General features: G+C 42.8%; 1 long non-coding RNA gene across 3 annotated transcripts in view; it reads right to left on the bottom strand.

The window, feature by feature from the left end:
- Positions 1-14,640, bottom strand: part of LOC144771575 (uncharacterized) — a 186,473-nt gene that overhangs the window by 132,298 nt on the left and 39,535 nt on the right. Inside the window, exon 3 of one of the 3 annotated variants that reach the window (XR_013599361.1) lies at positions 2,191-2,412. The exons of the other annotated variants lie outside the window; for them this stretch is intronic. This is a non-coding gene — a long non-coding RNA (uncharacterized LOC144771575). Of the gene's footprint in view, positions 1-2,190; positions 2,413-14,640 lie in introns of those variants that run through there. 3 annotated transcript variants of the gene reach the window in all.

The raw sequence follows: 14,640 nt of genomic DNA, 5'->3' as shown, positions 1-14,640 counted from the left end.
CCTTTCTTCTGATCACCTCCTTGTTTCTTTTTGGTCACCCTGGTTCAAACTCATCTGCTGTCTCTGCCAGTTTCCTGGGATTGGACATTTTAGAGTCAACTAGATACTGGCTTAACTTCCCTGAAGGACATATTTCCAATATGTGCTCCTTCATGAACAAATTGTACAGCCCCTCATAGGTACTTATTTTGTTACCCATGTATCCAGCCCTCAAGTGCCTTGACAGATAGGTCTACAAAGTCAATCCAGGATTAGGTACTGACTTTTTGGGTGTCCATAAACGTCATCCTGTACTACCTAGGGATGATACAAAGATGAAATGATACATACACCTCAAATCTCCCTCTGATATGAAGCAGGGTATAACTCCAATATGAAAAGATAGTTTTTGGAGGAGCCAAATACCATAGAACAAGTGCACCTCCTGATTAGGGTCACCATTTAGTAAAACACACATGGTGTATTGAAATAGTTGGCTATGTTCTTATACGCAGAAGAATGTATTGTACTAACATGAGCCCTTATTTCCTAAATTTACCTTGGATTGCTACACCACTATCCTTGTTTTTACATTGTTGGTTTGTCCTACTTTGCCCTGAGGAAGGTGTAACCTCATCTTTGGTGTTTCACCGAAATGCATGTCTGTGTTACCTCTGTTCTATTAACGGAATAAAAAAAGAACATGTATTAATTTGTCAATGGCTGTATATCACAATAGAATACTTGTTTAATTGTTGTCAAGATATCTCTTAAAACTTAATTGAACTGCCTTATAATATGTGTATTTTGTATGATCAAACTTGGCAAACTAAGTACTTAATTGTATTGATGTTTGTGTTAAGTATGAGAGAGAATGGAGCATGTTTGATTGGTATGTATCTGTTATATTATTATTTCTGATGGATGACATTTTATGTTATACAAATACATTTAGAAGTATATCATTTTGTTATTAATGACATTATTTGTGCCCTAAGTTATTATGTTTCTCTGTGTATCTTATCTATGATAAAATAACTAATCATTAAATAAAGTCTCAACAAAGAATCCCTTGTTCTTAGGTATTTGGCTCCTCCAAAAATTATCTTTTCATAATAGGAATTATACCCTACTTCATATCAGAGGGAGTTTGGAGATGCATTCATTATTTCCTTTATATCTTTTCCCCTGGTTCCTTGCTCCTTATTTATACTGCACAGGGATGAGACCAAACATTCTCACCAGGATTTGCTTAATGTGGTGGATATGATTCAGCCTGTTTGCCCTCCAGGGTCAAGAGCCTATCTCTCCCTGCTACTGGAATCAGTTAGCACAGGATTGAACCCCAGCCATGAGAGTTCATCCTTCTCATCTTACAGGCCCTCCTAATAGCTGTCAGCCATTTTGTATGTCATCACCCTCCTGGTACATAGGTACAATTCCCTTGGGTAGTCTTGGGCCAAACCTACCACACCTGGACACTTCTATCTTCTCATTACTGATACCATCTTCATCTCAACCACCTCTTGTGGATCTCATACCCTCATGTGCCCACTTCTACTTGGCCAGGGCCAACTTCCCCGCTTCTAGGTCTAGATAAGCTAGCTGTGCTTTAAGTTCTCCTTCCCTAAGGGACAGGTATGGCTCACCTCTGATGGATCCTCTTCTTACACTACTTTAGACAATGCCCTGGTAACTTAATGTGTGGAGAGGTCTACGGGGACTTTCTCGCCCTGTCCTTCTGTCCCTGGATCCTCCTCTTTATCAGAGATCTGATCCTCTCTCTTGGCCTCTGCCCATGCTGTAATGTCCTCTATCAGTACTTCCTTTCTGGAATTGGAGGGTGATGGTAATCCCCTAGCCCTACACAGGTCCTTAAGCTCTGTTACTGGGATACTGGGTAGGCTAGCTAGATCAAATTCCATGGTAACCCTTAGTTTTGGGTCCCAAAAATGTCTGCAAACCGTGAGGTAAGAATAATTTTGAAAAAAAAATGAATCAATATTCATCCAAATTAAAATTCAAAAACAATTTTGGGACTACGTCAATGTAGAGGGTTTTTATTTGTCTAACTTAGATACTAAGGGGCGGATTAGGATGGCGGAAGGACCACCACCGCCGGGCCGGTGGTGGCCGACCTTCCACCATCACACAGCAATATTCCCACTGCTGAATTAGGATGGCAGTGGGAATCCCAATCAGTCTGCGGCGGACGGAAAGTCCGTCCGCCACCGGTCTGCCAGAAGCTATAACATGGTGGCGGTTGCCCGCCAGATTACAATGCTGGTGTCAGCCATGGAAAGGCTGGCGGAGGCTGGAATCAGGGGCCCATGTGCTGCAGTCCATGAGTCCGTCATGGTAGTCTTTCTCCTTTTTTTGTTCCAGTCAGTGTTCTGAGGAGATCCTGCAGTTCTCCCATATTTATCCTCCATTCTGGAAAGCAAGAGAGAAGACAACTCAACTAATAAGGGTAAAGTTATCTCCCTTTGCTAGGACCACTTACTCCGATGTGTGGCATATTTTTGACCCAGAATGTACAGTTCTCCAAAAGTCAAAATATATACAATCTCTCCTTGGTTGGTGTGCCTGTGTAACCCAACCCAGAGATGTTGGTAACATCTGTCTACACTCCCCTTCCAGCCCCTCTCTTAATCTAACTCGGGGGCTCCCATCTGATCGGGACTCAAGGAAAAAGGGGCAGGCCCGGTTCCTATGACATTAATACATCCATTCTCCGGCATTTGAGGTCCAGCATATCTCCCCAGCCTCCTTCATTTACCTGGCTTCTCCAGGCAGCAAATCTCCTTCCACCAAATATCTGTATTGTTTCAGCCACAGCCCTCTTCACACCTACTAAGGTAGCTGCTCAGCTCAGGCTGTCAGAGGCTTGCCAATCAGAAGAGGCTGCTACAGGGCTGTGCCTGGTAACTTCAGGATAGTAAGTTATAAAACTGCTTTCCTATAACAGTGACATCAAATATAACCTTGGGAAGTTGTTGGATTTACCGTAACCATTAAGTTCATGCTTTGAATTATATAGCTAGTTAGTACCCTTATGTTTAATAAAGACTTCCTGCAATACAACTTTACCTTACCAGGGCATATAAACATATTTTGTATTGTCCTTGCTTTTTATAACTATACACCCTACGCTTGGGGCACCTAGTGCAGATCTTAGTGGTGACTTATGAGGAATAGAAAGGCCATTTTTGATTTTGGAAGTACTTTTAGTTCCAAAGTCAAATTGGGAAATAGTTTTATTTTAAAACCAGCCTGCAAGGAAGGCCGGGCTTTAAAATGACACCAGACACCACAGCGGTGCACATTTAAGTGCATTAAGGGCCAGATGTAGGTAAATAGTATTTCCGATTCTAAAATACATAATTTTACCGATTCTGTATTTTAGAATCCGTAAATGCTATGTAGCAAATAATTCGGTAAAAAGTACCGAATCGTTAAGATTCGGTATTTACCGAATCGGTATTTACCGATCCGGTAATTGCCATTCATTCCTATGGGCCTGGAGGCCCATAGGAATGAATGTCAATTACCGAATCAGTAAATACCAATTCTGTAAAATAGGGAAAGAGTCAAGGGTGGCAGGGTGTCACATTGACACCCTGTTGCACCCCTGAATAGTGCTTGTGTGCACATGTGGCACACATACATGCCCTAAGGGCATGTATGTGTGCCACATGGCACTGGTGTAAATGCACAGATTTGCATTTACAGAGGTATTCATTATTTACCACCAACTGATAGTTGGTGGTAAATAACGAATCGTTAAAGCACAAAAGCACTCTTCAAAGTGCTTCCTACATGTCATTTACCGATTCGGTAAATACCGAATCGGTAAATGATGATTCGGTAAATACAGAATCGGTAAATACTGATTTGGTATTTACCGAATCTCCCCTACATAGCAAATGGCTCAATACCGGTCGGTAAACCTGGAATTCACCGAATATCAGGTTTACCGACCGGTAATGGGCCACCAACATCTGGCCCTAAGTCCCCTAGGTTTTCTAAACCTACATGGCCTACCATATACTAGGATTTACAGGTAGGTTGTCTTGGTTAATTCGAATTATACCAATTACCATGCACCTTTAGAGGACAGATTGCTGGCCTTGGGCCTGGTTAGCAGAGCCCAGGTCACTTTTAGAGTCAGTAACCACCAGCGGCAGTCAAAAAATTGGGTTGATCAGGGCAACAATTCTGACTTTTCTACAGTGAGTGAACCCTGTATCACTTGTCACTTCCTCCTTGGAATATAATACCATTATGTTACAATCCATAGAATGGTATTTGGTTACATGTAATCTTACATATTACTGTAGTAGACAAAGGTTTTAGTGTTGGTTGCCCTCTTTGACAAACCAAGGGAGTACAATTTCACAGTGATTATTCTCATTAGGCCATACTGAGAGGCTAACGGTAATTTATGACATATTTGTAATCTGGTGGTTACCAGTTTTTGTACACTTCAGTACGTTTGTGTTGTATATAGCATCAAGCAATTGGCAAGTCTAGAGGCCATACCGGTTCATTGGAAAAGTTATGTCAGATCTGTTTAAAATGAAAAGTTATGACAAAGGAAGTAGGCCTTTCTTATTGCAAAGACTATGGGGGTCATTAGGATGTCCGCCCGCCATCCCATCGGTGACTGGGACCGCGCGCCATAACGGCGGGGGTCCAGTAGGGGGTATTAGGATGCGCCCGCAACTGTGGCGGGCGCATCATGCATTTTTAGCATTGTGGCGAGCGGTGCTCTCAGCACCGCCCGCTACAATGCTAAAAATGCATGTGACGCATTTACATAAACAAAGCGACAGGCACCAGGCGGTGCCTGCCGCTTTGTTTATGTAAATGCAGGGGGGCACCACAGGTACCCCCCGTGTGCACCCCCCACCTCTCCTTCACTCTGGGGGCCCACAGGGGGCCCCCAGAGTGAAGACCGCATTCCTTTCCGTGGCGGCATCGCCGCCGCGGAAAGGCATCCAACTTAACCCATGGTAATATGGCTGGCAGTGTCTAATAGACACCGCCACCATATTAAACCTTTTCCGCCCCGGCCGCAAGGCGACTGCAGCGGAAAAGCGGCGGACGGTCTTTCCGTCCGCCGCGGTCCCCACCGCCATACTAATATGGCGGGGTGTCATTTAGCTGAGGATGGCGGGTGGATTGCCCCCGCCAGGCCGGCGGTGGCTGCCGCCAGCCTGGCGGGGGGAATCCGCCCGCCATCCTAATGACCCCCTATGTGTTAAAAGCAATATGATTTTAATAGCTTTTGGATGCATAGATCTGATCTGTTTGTTATGAAAAGTTATGATACCCCCAATTGGCTTGACATATTAATTGTAAAACGCAGATGGTAAAGTCATTAGACGTTTAAGCGGGGATTGTTATTTATCTGTTTTGAAACCTGCAGGTAGCTCTTTTGTTAAATGAAATGTCGCAGATTACTTTGTTAAGGAAGGATTTGGTGTTGGTTACAGCCTCTGACAAACCATTGGGAAAGATTTGCACTGTAATAATTCTTGCTAGAATCTCATTTTATCATTCCGCTAGGATCTTGTACCAAAAAAAGTCATTCAAAAGTACATAAATTCCTATATAAATATATATCCGTATAGAATTATAGAATGCCTATGCGTCAGCTCTGTTTTGCTGTTGGTCTGTCTAGGTCTAGGTCTGTTTAATTTCAATGACAGTGTACTGCATGGGGTAATGATTCAATCAAACACAAGGAGATGATGGACGGAGCAATGAAACTCTTCAGACACTCACCCCCAGTCTCAGATCTGGGTTTAATCCATCATCGTTCTTTAGTTCATTTCCCCACCCCAGTTCAGACCCAGGCCTATGCACATCAGCCTTGACCCTGATCCTTATGGGAACAGTCCAACCGGAACTGCCAAGCCAGGTTTACCCTGGACCGGAAACAAGCATCCTGGGACTGGTTTCGGGGTAACACCCCTCATCAGCCAGACTAGGTTGAATCCAATGGCAAAGTTAGCATAGGACCAACGTCTGGGCATTCCCTGCACTCTTGTTGTCTATTTGATGTCACTCAGAACCCCTCGGTGAAAAACATCACATTAATTTACTGTTGCCTATCTATATTCCTATATATAGTTTATTATATGTAATTGATGATTCCGTACAGTATTGTTTATCTAAATGTGGGATTGTATTGATTGAGTCCAGTTCATAAATACTGGAGTCATTATCATAAACTACTCCTTTAGAAGTGCTAATATACAATGGGCTGTTCATATCTAGAGGCGCCGATATACAATTTTAATTTTTTTGTGTTTTATAGAGCGCAAACATGACCCGTTTACAGAGATAACAAGCTAAATTCAAAAGATTTGAGAGCGCTTTACATGAGGATCGTTACATTACAAGTTACAAATTACATCCATTACCAGAGCATAGTAAAACATAGGCAGGAGAAAAAACAATGTTACAGTAATTTTAGCTCATGTGAGTCATTCCTGAATAAATGGGTCGTGCTAGTACTTTGTACAATATTTTATCTTGTTCCTGATGAGATTCAGATATGTTAAAATTGAAGCCGGCAGGGTATGATATATGAAACACAAAATATCATTCTTTTTCGTACAGAAGAAGTCCGCTAAACTCTGTCACTTGCTTCTCAACATATGAACCCAGAAGATGAAACAGTAACATAATTAATCCTTAGAGACCGAGCATCAGCGTATGCTATGCGTCAATAAATCCTGTCACACACAGTCGAAGGCTGCAAGAGGCCAGCAATGGTAATTCCCAATTATTGTTGTTTCTTCCCCATCCCACTCTGTAGGGATCCTAATGCCGTTGCGTCACACCCCCATGCATGGCAGAGTCACGAGATCAAGTCAAAAGATAGCATTGTAATATTGACACACTGTGGAGAGCTATAATTGGACGTGACAAAATGGTTGCATCTGAGAAAAACATCAAAATGGCGACCCCTATGTTTTCGGATCAGAATAACTTAGATAGAATGTTGCCTGACATCACTATTGCGCCCTAACTACTATTTACATCCTTCGGAGTTAACAAAGGATACATTACACTTAAGTGCCATGTAATAAAAATCATTAGAAAATATTGATATTACTATACACTTGCCCGACACAATTCTCAACATAATATGAAACAGTATATTAGCTTTTAACATCACATAGATTTTAACATCACAGATATTTTAAATTATGGCTACACTGAAGGTAATACACAGGGCAGGAAGGAGGGGTAACGTAGCAGGCGGAAAATACCTGCCTTTTTTAAAACATTAACATACAGAATTATAGTTGGGTAATTGTGAATAATGGGTTGTTGTTCACTGGGTGTGTGCAAGTAACATCAAATCAGCAATAAGGGAATGCAAAGTCATAAGTGGTGTCACTTAGAAAATCTTATTGAAATTTGCTTGTTAATGATAGTTACCTATTGATTAGGCCTGGGCAGTAAATTCCGTTCCGCTCGCAGAATTTGTGGAATTTGGGTAATTTTGTGTTCCGCGGAGAATGCGAACTTGCCCAAAATTCAGCATTCCGTGACTTCGCAAAATTTTTTGCTTGTTCGCGTTTTCAAATGTGTGTTGGTAAGATATTTCCCCCCGAGCACGCAAACAGCGGTTGCGAACAGTTAAAAAGCATCGCGAACAAGCAATTCCGCGTGTTCGCAGAGATTTCTTACCGTTTCGTGGAGATTTGCGTAACGCGATTACGCAAATTCCGCCCACCCCTTCTATTGATAAGTTATTGTTTACTATGCCCACCTGTAGGTTGTAGGTTGACTGGGGAGTGAGCACTGATCAAGCAAAAATCACAAACTCTGTCAGGGTAAGGCACAAGCAAACTCCAAATTAATCTGTGCTCAACCCTCTGGTAGCTTTGCAACATCAGTCAAGCTTAACTTAGAGGCAAAATGTAAAGTATTTATGCAGCAAGAACAAAACTTGATGCCGCAGAATCAACCGGCACATAATTTCTAAATGTGAAGAAAACTTGAATTAATCCTTCAAGTGGAAAATAATATCCTCAAACCATTTTGTCCTATTGAAAAAACACTCACACCGGTCAGTAATCAAGGTGTTTGTAATTTAATTTATTTCAAATAGTCTGTATTTGATCATTTGAATCATAAAAGACACAGTACAATCGTAAAAGTGTCATTAAAAAAGATAATAGCCTAAAAACGTACAATTCTGGTAATTTAATATGAACATATTGATAATCCCAATCAATTATATAATAAAATAGCTGTAAAAAAAAGAAAAAAGGAACAATTCCATATAAAAACCGTTTCTTACAAGATCTACAATGGGAATACCCGCATGCCTGTAATGTACTCATGTGATAGTTCCTAGAGCAGGGAGATTTTTCCTTCGCAATGCCCAGGTCCAGCTAAGAAATTTGGCATTGGCAATAACAATATCTGCTCGAGTATTTGTTGACAGAATGCGCAGAGCTGTCATACCCGATCTAGTACCTAGGTTTGAGCACAGCGGCTTCAGCCACTTTCGACAGGGGCCCTTATAGGCAGGGGACATAAACAATACATGGGTTAACGACTCCACCTGGGATGAGCACGTGGACAATTAGATTTTGACACCTTCTTCCATTTTGCAGTGAAAGATCTTAACGGGAGAGTGTCCACTCTGAATTGGTGGTATAGTTTCCTATAACCAGGTTTCGTAATCAAATTCCAGTAGGCCTCAACTTCCGCTGCAAGCTTGTGCTCCAGAAAAAGACCTGTGAGCGAGTTAGTACCCACCACCGACAGGGTGTTCTTAAAAATCATATCCCAATAGATGTCTTTGTACTCATTTTTATTAGGGAATGGATTCCCTATCGGGTCTTCCCACAGGTGTCTAAGCCTCATGTCAAGCAGGTTGCACTTAAGCTTCTGCAGCCATTTAATTTTCAAGGACAGGTCAGCATTTCTAATGCGCATTAAAGCATTAGTGTAAGACGCCAATTCTGGGGTGGTCCACAGCCTCCTCCAGTAAGCTAGAGGTCTAAATCCTGCCGCCTTATCAATAGAAGTACAGCCCAGGTCTAATAACAAAGGCTTTATTGGGGTAGATCATGGAAGGGCAGTCAGTGTTCTCAGAAACGTGTTTTGTGCCTGAACTAGGGGTGATACATTTTCGAACCCCCACAGTTCGGCACCATATATTATAGAGGCTCTAATTTTCCCATTGTAAATCGTTATAGCCGGTCCTACCGGTTTAGTCCTTGAGAGTCGATGTTCTTTTAGTAGGGCTCCTGCTAGCTGATTATGCCTGAGGACTAGGACGTCTAGCTGTGGTGTCCAGTTCATCCTCCTCCCCATAGTCACTCCTAAATATGTAAAGGTATCAGTTTGTTTCAAGGGAGCTTTTTTCATTTCTACTCTGCCTTTTATTGATTTACGTTTGTGCAGCACCATGAACTTGGTTTTGTCAACATTTACTATAAGTTCATGGTCGTTGCAAAAATCTGTGAATCTGTCCAAGGCTCGTTGAAGACCTTACTGGGTTTTGGATACAATTAAAGTGTTGTCTGCAAACATTAAAAGGGGAGCCCTTGAACCGGCAAGAGATGGCGCATCGGTTGGAAAATCAGTGTAAGAAGTGATTACCTTATTTATAAACAGGGAGAATAGGGTAGGGGCAAGCACACATCATTGCCGCACTCCCTTATGAACTGGAAACCTATCAGTCAGTTCGCCCTGCTGTCCCCACCTTACCTGGGCATAATTCGCCTCATGCAATTTAATCCCAGCCTCCTTTAGGGAGTCCCATAGCTTGTGGCGTGGCACTAAATCAAATACTGATTTTAAATAAACAAAAGCTGCATAAAGGGTCCCCCCTGCAAGGATTACTGTGTTCCAATAAATCATCATAAATCTAAAAACTTGGTCCATAGTGCTGAGGTGGGGTCTGATATCCGCTTGATAGGTAGACAATACATTCTGGTCAATTACCCATTCATTGACCCTACCTAGCACAAGTCTAGCCACTATTTTCTGTAGGGTATCGATTAAACTTATCGGCCTATAGTCGCTAGGACTGGCACGGTCACCCTTTTTATGAATGGGAATGATTTCAGCCCCACGCCATATATCTGGAATTGGTGCGCCTCTAGCAATTGCATTTATGATGATAAAGATATATTTTGTCCAGTTCTTCCTATCATGCTTATAAATATCGGCCGGGATGCAATCGGGCAGGGGGTCCTCCCTGCTGGTACCCCATCGAGGACCCTTTTTATCTCCCTTTTATCAAATGTTAGAACAGCCTCAGTGTTGACCTCAGGGTAGGCTGTTGCGTTGCTAGTCAGGGAAGCAAATTGGGCTTGATAATGCTCCACCCAAAGTTCAGGAGGTACATTATTAACAGGAGTAGGATTAATCGCACCACTGCCCAATTTGACTAATTGCCAACATTTGGTCCATTTCTCCCCCTTGCTGGCATTGGTTAGAATTACCCATCTGTCCTCATCAAATGCCTTCTTTGCCTGCATTTGTACTTTTTTATAGTTTGCCCTTGCTATTTTAATCTCATAAGGTACTCCTGACTTAATTGCATTTGAAAGATGCTTAAATGCAACTACACAAGCCTCATCGTACCATTTGGCTGATCTTTTTAAATTATGCCTATAGGGTCTTCTATGTTTGGTAAACAGGGACTTTAATTTAGCAAATAAAACCTCGTGAGCCTTCGTGAGGTCTAGAAAAGCGTTGTCTTGGGTGTCTATGGAGCCAAGCAGTGACAATGTTTCTTCGATAGTAGCCTTAATCTGCTTTAAGTCGCCTTCATCTTCAGAAACTACTGCCCATTTCAACCATCGGCAATCTAGGGCCACAGTCACTTCGCCTATTGCGGTTTCCATAACGGCCTTGGGGTGAGTCAATCCCTTCCTGCCTAAGGATAATAAAAGTGGATCGTGATCGCTCTCTGGTCTATGATAGACCAGCATAGCCATAGTGAGGGATAAAAATTCAATTCCCCTATATTTGCTGTATTAGTCATATCTATATATTGTGTTAGCATGATGTATCTATATACTCTTTGCGTTTTATATGCATAATGCCTAACCTATATCTGTTTTAGCTAGTTTATATGGGTATATGCTGTTTGTGTGTTCTGTTTACATCGAGTAGGCCGGGAACCATACAGACGCCATCTTTTTCTGCCTGTGCTAGGCCCGAGCAGTGATCACGTGTTACTCTCCAATAGTTGTTTAAACAACAGAAGAGTGTCAGAATAAATGTAAGCACTAGAATAGAGAATGGAGGAAATCACCTAATTTCATCACACTGGAAATCATTAGGGATTATCTAGAAGCCCTCACTCACCACCTTGGGTGGTGACATGCTTCATCATCGGGCCCACCAGGAGAAGCCGAATGCCTCCCTGGTGTGCTACAACGCCAGATTACTGCGGAGCTGGTTGTTGTGACAGTGATTCGAAAAAGTAGTGATTTAAAAATGCCAAGAGGCTGTACGAGAAGAAAAATGTATTCGGTGGTCAGCTCGGCATAGATAAAACCATATGTGTTTGGAAATCTACCAAGTATTATATTGGATGTTTCCATTTACAGTGGGGTCCTGTAATTGGAAACATCCAATATAATACTTGGTAGAGGCATTCGGCTTCTCCTGGTGGGCCCGATGATGAAGCATGTCACCACCCAGGGTGGTGAGTGAGGGCTTCTAGATAATCCCTAATGATTTCCAGTGTGATGAAATTAGGTGATTTCCTCCATTCTCTATTCTAGTGCTTACATTTATTCTGACACTCTTCTGTTGTTTAAACATATATTGACCCCGGGGGACTGAGAGTGTCCCTGTGTTTCCCTCTCTCTCTAATTGTTGTTACCACTCTCCAATAGTTGTCAGGCCCCAGTTCAGTTGAGTTACTGAGAGCAGCTGAATGCACACCATTCTTCCTCTGTCCAGGGACTCAAGGTTGCATCTGGCTTTGGTTTGATAAGCGCATTCCTGAAGGCGCCATGCCTGCATTCCCGGGCACCGGGATGAAAGGGAGTCACCCCTCCTGATCTCCCCAATAATAACTAAGCAGATCTTTGTACTAATCATGTGTGCCATATATGGTCCTTCCTCGAGGCCCAAGAGCCAAGTATTGTTTTACCATTTACAATGACTTCATGTACTGTGCTGAAAGTATATATGTGCTGTTTTGAATGTAAGCCAGCAGTCTTCTCCAAGCACCAGACGGGTGAGGGTTGGAGAGGCTCCTCTATAGAGTATTTTCCATAATAAACGATTGAACTTTCTTCACTACCAACTGACTGGTTATTTGGTCATTGGTATTGGGGCTATTGGTAGGTATAGCTCCTTATGCTATATTTTACGATACGTCAATAGCTCCAGGCTAAGGAGGATGTTATAAATTCTGCTGCTTCTGATCCCATTGGAAAAGGTATTAGTACCATCCATGTCTGAGGGTGATCTCCCATTGGTAGCCCTAAGCCCCCTACCCAGGGTTAAACTTTTTAACTGTAGCGCCACCTCAGACCATTTATTAATCGGTGGCAGCGATAGAGATGGTATCCCCCAGTTCTGATCTTCCTCCATACTGAGGCTGTAATCATCAAGGCCTAGGGGCTCAAATGTCAGTTTAGATCACCTGCGATAACCAAGACATTTGAGCCATCTAAATCATTTATAAATGCATCCAAGAGGGCAATTGTTAGTGAGGCTTTCCCACCACAATTTTCTTGCATACACATTGCATAATATAAGGTCTGGCTCTCCCTGTGAGCAGACCTTGATGGCGAGAATGTCAGGGCTATCTATATATAATTCCTCTATTTGGAGCAGAGTCTGTTGCTTAACCCATATTAACAGTCCCCCATGAGGTCTGCCCTTGGTGTTTGCAGTTGCCGCTTTACCATAGGCCAGATAGCCTGGATGGTAGATCATATCTACCAACCAGGTCTCCTGGAAGGCAATAAAATCATACCCCTCGATAAAAGATGACCAGTCAGAGGATAAAGTTTTGGTAAATAAACCAGCGATGTTCCAGGATACCAGGGAGATTGGTGGAGGAAGGATACCCTTCGAATTTACGGAGATTGGTAGATGCTCTAAACAAGCCTGGCTCTTTTCCTCCAATCGATGTAAGCCCTTTATCGGGATTTGGAGGGAGATATCACAGCTATAAAAATGCTCTTCCAAGATCGGGGTGGGTAAGTGTAGTCAATCACATAAATCGAATTTTGATAATGGGGCAAATCTATTGGTCAGAGGTACCACTATTGCTCCTGGTACCTGTCCAAAGGGTGCTCTGATTTGCCTATCCATCCCTTGATATTTCAACCTATTAGGGGTGCGAGGCCCCAGTCTATAGAAATAGCCTAGTGGTAGTAGGGACACTCTATCGGTATGTCTGCCTGACATCCATCCCAGATTATTCAACAAAAATCTCGTTATATGAACATTATCGCCTACACAGTCACCATTCCCTTCTTTCCTAAAAGGGACGATCCACAATGTTCGTCTAGCCATAATCATATGCTTTTCTACAACCTCCTCCCAAAACCCAGCATCCTTAAGACGAGTGTTAAGCCAGTGCAAAGCTTTAAATAAAAGTTGATCAGTGGTTTCAGTCTGTGCTGCTCTCAAGGGTGGTTCATTCATCAATACAGGGGCGGCTGCTCGGGGAAGATTGAGGGCCATGGGGATCGGTTGCATGTCATTGTATTCCAAACCCCTGGTTCCTTGTGGTCAAATGGCTCTACTAGCTCCTCCATCCGATGGGCAAGTTTTATAATTACTGTTCTTGGCTGGTACTGTTACCGTTACTGGTACTGTTACCGTTGCCACTCTGCCATCGCCCGGACTACTCATATTTGATTGGGCAAATTCACCTTATAAATTTCCTAGATCAACATCGTTCCTGTGCAAAAAGGTTGCTTCTTTTTGTAGCGCTAGAGCAGTGTTGGAAGACACCCTGGGAACGGATTGATTTGTTATTTGTGGACACGGAGGCTTAGGTTTAGCAGTGACCAAAGCTGACATCCTGCTCCCCAAGTTGCTTGGTTTATTCGCAGCAATGGATTTTGGTTGGGCCGGAATGCCCTCTGGGGCGGAAAGACCTGACTTGACCTGTGATTCGGATTCTGTTAAACGCCCCTCAATCCGCCTCAATCTGTAAATTATTGGAGTTAATAGGGTTGCTAGTAAATTTTCAAGTCTCATCCACATTTCCTTATTGGAGTTCGAACTGTGACCAACCATAGAGTCAAAATTAAAATCCATGCTAGTGGCAGCAGTATTTCCTTGTGCACTGTGCTCATCAACTGAAACACGACCTCCGTTTTTGTTGGTCCTTGGCGCTTTCGCAGTGGCGGGCCTCTGTGGACCGCCTCCCCTTTTTATTTTTACTGCTGATTCAGGAGTCGGTGATTGATGATATTTTTATTTTTTGATGTGGGTCTGCCCGGCGTTTTTAGGAGTGCATTGGAGGCAGTTTTAGTTGTGACTACTGGTGATTTTACAATGTCCTCCCGTGCCTCAGTTAGGGAAGTCACAGAGCTGTTCACCCCACCGGTAATCATAGGTATGTTAGAGACAGCGGCAAGGTGGACTGGGGAGCAAGCTGTCACAATTAGACCCAGGGATGATCTTTTGGTT

The sequence above is a fragment of the Lissotriton helveticus genome, chromosome 8 (assembly GCF_964261635.1).
Source record: "Lissotriton helveticus chromosome 8, aLisHel1.1, whole genome shotgun sequence".
NCBI lineage: Eukaryota > Metazoa > Chordata > Amphibia > Caudata > Salamandridae > Lissotriton > Lissotriton helveticus.
Note: the sequence above shows the minus strand (reverse complement) of the source record. Positions and strands in the feature narration are given on the sequence as shown.